Source organism: Scleropages formosus, chromosome 7 (assembly GCF_900964775.1).
Source record: "Scleropages formosus chromosome 7, fSclFor1.1, whole genome shotgun sequence".
NCBI lineage: Eukaryota > Metazoa > Chordata > Actinopteri > Osteoglossiformes > Osteoglossidae > Scleropages > Scleropages formosus.
The window spans coordinates 13,501,315-13,510,634 of NC_041812.1; positions in this window are offsets into that span (position 1 = coordinate 13,501,315).

The window sequence follows — 9,320 nt, forward strand, 5'->3', positions numbered from 1 at the left end:
TCCTCACTGTTGATAATATCCCACATAATCCCTTTTCCTTGTAAAATCTAATTAACGTGATACAGTACAGGGGGGACGCAGTGGCGCAATGGGTTGGACCGGGTCCTGCTCTCTGGTGGGTCTGGGGTTCGAGTCCCGCTTTCTGGTGGGTCTGGGATTCGAGTCCCGCTTTCTGGTGGGTCTGGGGTTCGAGTCCCGCTTGGGGTGCCTTGCGATGGACTGGCGTCCTGTCCTGGGTGTGTCCCCTCCCCCTCCAGCCTTACGCCCTGTGTTGCCAAGTTAGGTTCTGGCTCCCCGCGACCCCGAATAGGACAAGCGGTTCTGAAAGTGTGTGTGTGTGTGTGTGTGTGTGTGTGTGTGTGTGTGAGAGAGTGATACAGTACATTAACCTCCTTAAGACGGAGACACATCACTGTACGCAGCTTCGGAGAAAAGGTAATCTGAACGGCTAAGAAGCAATAAACCATAATTCTAATCATCTTCGGGTCCTGAACTGTAGATAAATATCCGATTAAATCCAACTTCCAAACTGCGCCACCAGAGGGCACTGCTCTCACGGCAGTACAAATACTGAATTCGAATGTATTGTGGTGCGCAGTGCCCTGGGTTTAGATGGGTCGAAGGAGAACGCAATGGCAGCGTTCATCCCAAACGATTTATTAAAATACCAGCACCAGAGAAATAATACTCTCGGTCCGAGGACCCCCTTTCTTCTAGGACCTTCGTCTACAGCCCACTTTCTCACCCTGCTTAGCGCCCCCGGTTCTCTCCCAACACACGTAGGCACAGTCACCCCATCATTTGCGCCCTGTTGCTGGGTTAGGCTCCACGGAGCCAGTGGTTGCACACCCACATTTAACATTATTCCCCACAATGCAACTATTTACGTTTAGGAGTTTCCCTCCTAAAACAGTAACGCGGGGTCGTTACAGTTTTTTTTTTTTAAACCGCAGTGTAATGTGATCAGCGGTACAGTGAAGTTCTAAATCTGTCCGCCGTGTGGCGCTGCTGTGTTAGTCCCGTTCGTTTTTCAGTAAGCGTTTTCTATAGCCTGAATAATGTCCATGACCAGACCGCAAACAGTTCACATTCTTCTCTCATATTTTGCTTTTTTTCATTAAATTTTCCAAAGTGTGTGTTACGTTAGGAAACTACTCCTGAAGTCAATACAAGGCCTTAGATTTCCTTGGAACGAATAGCGAAGGGGCTTTTCCAGGAACGCACACTGACTGAGCCTTTTTTTAACTGCATCAACTGAACTGTCCATTAGAGTTGCCAACCCCTGCAGAAGAAAATAATGGACACTTTCGCCGAGTTCTTTATAGGGAAAAAAGGACAGTATAAGGGACACTCAGAATTCCTTTGTAGCTAATATATGTGTTAAAAAAAAGAAGTCTCTACTTGACTTAATTGAATGCTAAAATGCATCTGAGACAAATTTAATTTGATTTTAACTCACTGACATACATGTCAGTTGTAAAAAATAAATTAATTTTAATGTCATGCTAAAGTCTCACAAACAATTACACATATATCAGCGTCTGTCTGCCTAGGCGATTTATAACTGTTACACAACTGTCTGAGGAACAGGCTCGCAGTCCTTTTGAGTGATTTTTTTAACTTTAATAAACACACACAAATTCAAAAAAGTGAAAGCCTAACTTATCTATAAGCACAACTGACAGTAGACTGCACTTGACACATTTTTATGAACAGCACAAACAAAACTGCACTATTCCGACGGATTAAAGTGCAAACAGAAAGTCCCTTTTTTTCCCTTCTTCTTAGATCCTCCTTTTTTCCATGAGTACCTCTCACTTCTCGCGAGACTTATCAAAAAGGACTTGAAAACAGTCAGTCCAATTCTGCGTTTAGGCGAGTGACTGAGTAACGTAGCAACGCTCAGTGACTGTCGGGATTCACATGCAGCACAGCTCTGTTTCGTGTCCGTTTTTGCGATTTGTTTCCCTAATTTTTTAACACTTTTATGCAAACTGCAAAAGTTTATGTATGCAATAAATATATGTAATAAATACTTTTAAATGTCTCTGGGTGTGAAAAGGTTAAAATATGGTTAATACGGAACTATCCCTTAACGATTCCGTATACGCGGCACGATTGGCAACCCTAGGGCGGAACATGGGCGGAACATGGTCGAAACACATTTCCCACAACTACTTGAAAGACACTGGCGCCACACTGGAAAAATTTCAGGCATGATTTAAGATGGAGCTGTTCAGGAATGCTGTGTGTGTAATCTTACAGTGGTGCTTTACATTTTTGTTGTATTTTTTATGTTGGCCATGTGTCTCCCCATTCTTTGCCGAGATGATCTATATATCAGCGTGTCGTTGAGATGCATGATAACATTTGTACCTGGTCTTTTTTTTTAACCTTAAAAAATACACAGAAAGTATTTAAAGCTGGCCAAACCTGTTTTACCACTTTTATTGTGTTCCTGGTGAACATGCTTGTTTTGCTGTGGCAAGAAGAGCAAATCTTGGAGAAAAACTTTAAGAGAAACCAGAGATGACCAACTAAACCTCCTTTGCAGTTAAGGCTATAAGTAGTCAAATATAACTATATTTAGCACAGTATTCACAGTTCATCTTTTTATTCAAACATTTAATATAGCCTGCATTCACACAAATGCAAAATATATTTACCCTACATTATATAGAAACTGTATGTATGCAGGGGTTTTCAAACTAGGGTCCACGCACCAAAAGTGGGAGCTAGGGGGGTCCATGGAAAACTTAACAGAAAAAAAAAATTACAGTAAAATAATTTTTTACATAATTTACTTTTCTACCTAAATAACTGAATATGCATATAGTTTTGTGATTTCTGTCATGGTTGCGAGTAGCAAGGACGGACTCAAGCGCAGAGATGTCGTGCACCGATGTTTAATAAAGCCAAATCAGAATCCAAAAAGCAAAGTCGAGGGACAGGCGTGCGTCAGGCGATCAGTAAACATGGTACAGAGGACTAGGCAAAGAACCTGGTCGGGAATACACAGGCAAAGGTCGATGTCGGAGTAGGTTCACTGTAGTACGGCTCGAACGGAAACACACACACACACACACACACACACATTTTCAGAACCGCTTGTCCCTCACGGGGTCACGGAGCCTACCCGGCAACACAGGGCGTAAGGCCAGAGGGGGAGGGGAACACACCCAGGACGGGACGCCAGTCTGCCACAAGGCACCCCAAGCGGGACTCGAACCCCAGACCCACCGGAGAGCAGGACAGCGGCCCGGCCCAACCCACTGCGCCACCGCGCCCCCGCGCCCCCCTGAACGGAAACAAAGAAAGAAAAACAAGATTCCGCATCGGAGCTTCCTGGGCTTCCCTCTTTATTGTCGTTCCCATTAGGAAACGGCAGGTGTCGCCGATGTGCCGGCTGCGGGGGACGTGACAATTTCTAACAATGGTTCCATGTACTGTGTTTATCACGTAAAGGTTTTGTGCTCTTTATGTTTTGCACTTACAGTAAGGTGAACGGAGCAATTAGCAGCTCAGTACATGCTCTACAAACGATGGAAAGATTTTTGAAGAATCCTGCTCCCCCAAGCAGTTTGTGTCAATCTGACTTGGCGAATGCTAAACAAAAAACTGGAAAAGAGGGCAAATCTTACATTATGTTTGGTTTTACCCGTATGTTAAAGCAGGGTGGCGAGAGAACCCAGTGTGTTTTCTGTCAAGAGATTCCCTCCGATGACTGCATGAAATCATCCAAACTCAAATACCATCTACAGCAGAAACATCCCAGTGAGGCAGGAAGGTCCACTGACTATTTCAAACACCAGGAGTTGTGTTTGGCCCGGCAGACCAATACTTTTTGGCAGCAAGCAGCGCTCCCTGAGGGGAGTTTAAAGGCATCATATTTGGCATCGCTCCACATGGAGCTGGTTTAAGAAGCCGCACATGACTAGCGAAGCATTATTATTACCAGCTACTAAAGACATTGTCACGGCGTTATTTGGAGAGGAAGTGGCACGAAAAGTAGATACAATACAGTGGGAAAAAAGTAAGCCAATACAGTGAGCAGATGCATAGGTGACGTGGCCAATGATATTGCTTTATGGCTTTTAGAACAAGTGGAAGCCAGTGAATAATTTGCGCTGCAGTTTGTATGAAAGTACTGATGTTGCAAATCAAGCACAGCTTATGGTCTGTATTTGTTTCTGCGGTCAGGACAAATTTATTGTGGAACTTCTTTTTTGTATACCCCTTGAAGGCAGAACCACAGGGCTGGACGTATTTAATATGATGGATCAACTGATGAAGGTCAATTCAATGGACTGGTCTCGGTGTGTTTGGAGTGTGTACCGATGGTGCTGCCGCTACAACTGGTAAGCGCAGCGGTGTTGTTACTCTGATCAAAGAGAAAGCCCCCAACCCTGTTGCCACATACTGTATGCTTCACCGTGAGGCTCTTGTGACCAAACGCATCGATCGTGATTTGCATCATGTGCTGAGGGATGTAGTTAAAGCTGTGAACTATGTAAAATCACATCAAATCTATTCGGTTTACTCTGTAAAGAAATGGGTGCTGATTACCAGGGCTTGCTGCTCCACTCAGAGGTACGCTTTCCCGCGGGGCTGTTAAGTCGCGTCTATGCGCTGCGCAAAGAGATGAGAGAGTTTCTCTCTGGTGAAAAGTCAGAGCTTTCTAGCTGTTTTGAAGATGACTCATGGACACTGAAGTTGTCATACATGGCAGATTTTTTCCAGCATCTGAACTTCCTCAGTCAGAGCATACAAGGACACAATGTTTACATACTGAATGCAGGAGATAAGTTGCACGCATTCCTGGAAATATTATCTCGGGGCGAAAGCAAACTGAAAGGGGGAGTTACAGAAATATGTCCTCTCTATAGTCAGGAGTGAATCTCCTCCACTGCTGACAACATCATGCCCATACTCCAGTCTCACCTGTCACATCTTCAGGGCAATTTTAGAAAATAGTTTTCTGATTTGAGCAACACCCACCTCGACTTTGTTAGAAACCCATTTGCACCAGGGGTTGGCACTCATTTGGACCTAGCAGCCCGAGAGCAAGTAATTGATTTGACAAATGAGGGAAAGATGAAAACAAAGTTCCCCTGCCTTCCTCTGTCAGAGTTTTGGATGTCTGTGAGAAAGGTGTTGGCGCAGCCATCTCTGTGTTAGAGAAGTGGTAAATTAATTATACTTAACGGAGGTAACAAAGTACACGCTCACACCGTCGGTTTTCGTAAACCGGAAGAGAAGAACATTTATTTACATATGTGCTTCATCAGAACACATCACGTACAAAGGTCATGTGATCGATACTTCAACATGAGAGCACACTGAATAGAATCTCCAACACACCCACTTGCTCTCATTCTCTACAGGCCTATTTACAATACAACACACAATTACATCCCTGTATCAACAACATTTATGCCCCAAACATAAAGCTTTCAAACTTTTCTTTCTTATACTTTGTCATTGGTTTAGTCATCACATCTGCAACCATTTCTGTTGTTGGACAGTACTCAGTTGTTATTTTACCATCACTGATTACTGATCGAATAAAGTGGTACCTAACGTCAACGTGTTTACATCTTTGTCGAGAAACAGGGTTTTTGGAAAGAGCAACTGCACCTTGGTTATTCTCAAAGATTTTTACCGGTGCATACTGACATCCATTTTCCAGTCCATTCATCAGCTGTACAAGGTACAGACTTTCTTGTGTGGTCGCAGCCAGTGCCATATATTACGCTTCGCATGTTGACAAAGCAACTGTAGGCTGCTTCTTTGACTTCCAAGAAATGAGGGAACCATTTTTGGTTAGACTAAAACAGTATCCAGTCGTACTTCGTCTGTCATTTGGATCTGATGCCCAGTCAGCATCGCTGTATGCTGTAAGTTTCAGCTTCTCGTTACTCTTCTTGTACGTCAGTTCTTGGTTTAGTGTATCTTTCAAATACCTCATCACATGCTTCACTGTACACCAGCGTTGCTCATTTGGTTTTGACATAGATTGAGACAATTTACTGACAACCCAACTAAGATCTGGTCTAGTACATGTCATTAGATAAATCAAACTACCTACTGCTTCACGATACTTTGTGTGGTTTACAGAGTTTCCATCACCGTTATACTCTAGCTTTTGTTCACATGGGGTCGACCTGGACTTACAATTCGACATGTTGAACCTTTCAGTATTTTTAAGATGTACCCTTTTTGACTAATTTTTACAACTCCATCCATTTGCTCAAAATCAATGCCTAGGAAATGTTTCAATTTACCAAGGTCTTTCATCTTGAATTTAGCTGTCAGCATCCTTTTCACATCATTTAGTAACTCGTTGGTACTAGAAGCAATAATCAGATCATCAACCCAGATTATCAGCATCACTCTCCCTTTTTCAGTTTGTTTGCTGTAGACAAAAGAGTCTACAGGATTTTGCATAAAGTTATTTTCACTCAGGTAATCATGCAGTACCTTATTCCAGTTTCTACCTGACTGTTTCAGACCATACAATGACTTGTTCAGTTTACAGACAAGTTTTTCACCAGTATCTGATTTTACCTCAAAACCTTCTGGCTGTTCCACATAGATCTCACAATCAATTGGAGCATGTAAGTAAGCCGTCTTCACATCCATCTGATGTAGAACAAGGTCATACTGTGCTGCTATTTGCATCAAAACACAAACTGATGTGATATTTGCTGTCGGAGAAAAAGTTTCCTTATAGTCTCTTCCCATTACTTGACTATAACCCTTAGCAACATATCTAGCCTTATACGTTTCATTGTTATCTGCATTGTTCTTGATTGCATAGACCCATCTACCCCCCACTGCATGTTTGCCTTCGGGTAGAGCCATCAATGTAAAAGTTCCATTTTCTGTTAGAGAATCCATCTCTTCTTCCATGGCTTTAATCCAGACCTGATTTGGTTGAACTCATGGCTTCCTTGAAGGTTTGTGGTACATTACACATTCTGTAACAGTAGTCAATATTAGTAAGTATCTGATCATCATCTTCAATATAAGTTACGTAGTCAGATAAGTATCAGGGAGCTCTCCTGTTACTTTTGGGGTTGCATCTAATCTGAATATTTTCAGTCTGATCATCATTTTGAATATGTTTCATCTCCACTATCTTGAGACTTCCCTGAACTCTGTTCAGTGATGTTTGTTGTTACCTTAGATGGCAAACAACTTCCCCCATGAACATCCTCATCTGGTATTTGTGGGTCAGTTTGAGTTTGCTGCTCGACAGCACATTTCTTGAAGAATTTGACAAGCCTGTGTTTAAGGACTTTTCCAGTGTCTGTGTAATACACTAGGTACGAAGGGCTATTCTTGTCATACCCAACAAATATTCCCTTCTCACAACGTGAATCTAGCTTCTTTTTGTCGTGTTTATATGCATAGCACATTGATCCAAAAACTCTCATCTTTGAAAGATCCGGTTTTCTTCCTGTCAACATGTAGTATGGAGTCTGCTTCACTCTGTTATTAATGTATCTGTTGCGAATTACTGCAGCAGTCATCACAGCATAAGTCCATAACTCTTTTGGTAATTTATTCTCAATGAGCATGCATCTGGCCATTTCAAACAATGTTCGCCAACTTCTTTCAGCAGTACCGTTTTGGTGGGGTGAATATGGTGCAGAGGTCTCATGTTTAATGCGATTTTTGCTTAGCAATGACCGAAACTCTGTTGCTGTGAATTCAGTGCCATTATCTGACCTAATGCACTTTACAGTACCATAAGGAGCAGTGTCTGCTAGGAATTTTTCCATAGCCTTTACAGTGTTACTTTTAGCTTTCAGGAAGTAAACAAATATTGTGCCTGAGAAATCATCAACAAATACAAGTGTTTACCTGTGACCGCCTTTAGCCTCTGGTTGAATAGGACCAGTCAAGTCTGTGTGCACAAGTTCAAGTGGGACTTTGGCACGTGCATCGGGTTCTCTGTTCCTGCTTTGCACAAATTTGCCTTGCGTGCAGACTTCACAGTGCAGTTTGGACTTGTCAATCTTTCCTTTGATTTACATTCCTTTCACAATATCTGGCAACTTGGAAACATCATCATAGTTGCAGTGGCCGAGGATTTCGTGCCAAGTTTGAATGTCGTAACAGCAGTTACAATAATCTCCTCCTTATCTATGTTGATAGTACAGTCTGTTATACTCTTTTATTTCAAATGTCGTGCCATCCTTGCGGATGAGCTCGTCATGTCCTTGTCGAAAACGAACAGAAGCCCCGTTGGCAGTCGCTGCTTTAACAGAGAATATGTCTTGTGGATATGAAGGAATGTACAGTGCTTTCTTTAGCGTTGTGCTCACTTGCTTACCTTCACTGTCAATCAAACATATCTCCGCGTCACCTCTCTTCAGCCCAACGCCACTCGCTCTTCTCTTGTCCCGTCCGAAAGCTCAATGAAATGTTTGCCCGTTTGGAAAGTTAGTATCGTCAAATTTCTTAACTTTCCGACGTCGGTAATTATGTGTGATGTTGCTCCCGTGTCAACCATTAGCCCTTTTATGTTTCAGCCCGTCTAGTTCATAATCACACGTTTTGAAGACAAATGCATGTTTATCTGCGGTCCATCTGATCTGTCGCTTGTTTTACGTTGTCTCTTCTTTTGCGTCTGCAAGATGCGTCTTTGTGTGTTGAGCTTTTGCAATAGCTACACCACTGTGTTTGACTTTTACAACGTTCATTTGGACATGATCTCCGGGCTTTATGTCCTTTGACCGCAACTATGTAATATTATCAGGGTCTGCGTTTCTCTCTCTCCCTCTTATCTCAGAAGCTGCACCACTCGCTTTCATAACGTTGTTATTTGACCTAGCATACTTTTCAGTGTTTTCAAAACTTCTGAGCTTTGTCTTAAATTCTGCAAAAGTCATAGTTTCATCACTCTGTGTTACATGAACTGCGAATGGGTTAAACGATTTCTGGCAAACCTTTAAAGAATATTGCAATCAACAGTCCCGTCACTGAGCGTCTCCTCAGCATTCCTCGGAGCTGTAATGGCCGTTTCTACCCGAATAATGTAATCCGTAACACTTCATTTGCAGTTTTCTGAAGGGATGTTTAATGTTAATTCTGTGTACAGGTTAATAATTCGCGGCTTCCCTTTACCGTAACCTGCATAGTAGCCCCGCCTCAGCATGATTCTGCAGCGCCTTTTTTTTCCATCTGCGGCTTCTCTCATACAAGGGGGAAAGACTTTTATCATCCAAAAACTGAATCAATTCCGCATAGGCTTCTTCATTTTTATCAGTCACAGTCGTCAATCTCGTCTTCGTCCGCGCTTTCTCTATCGC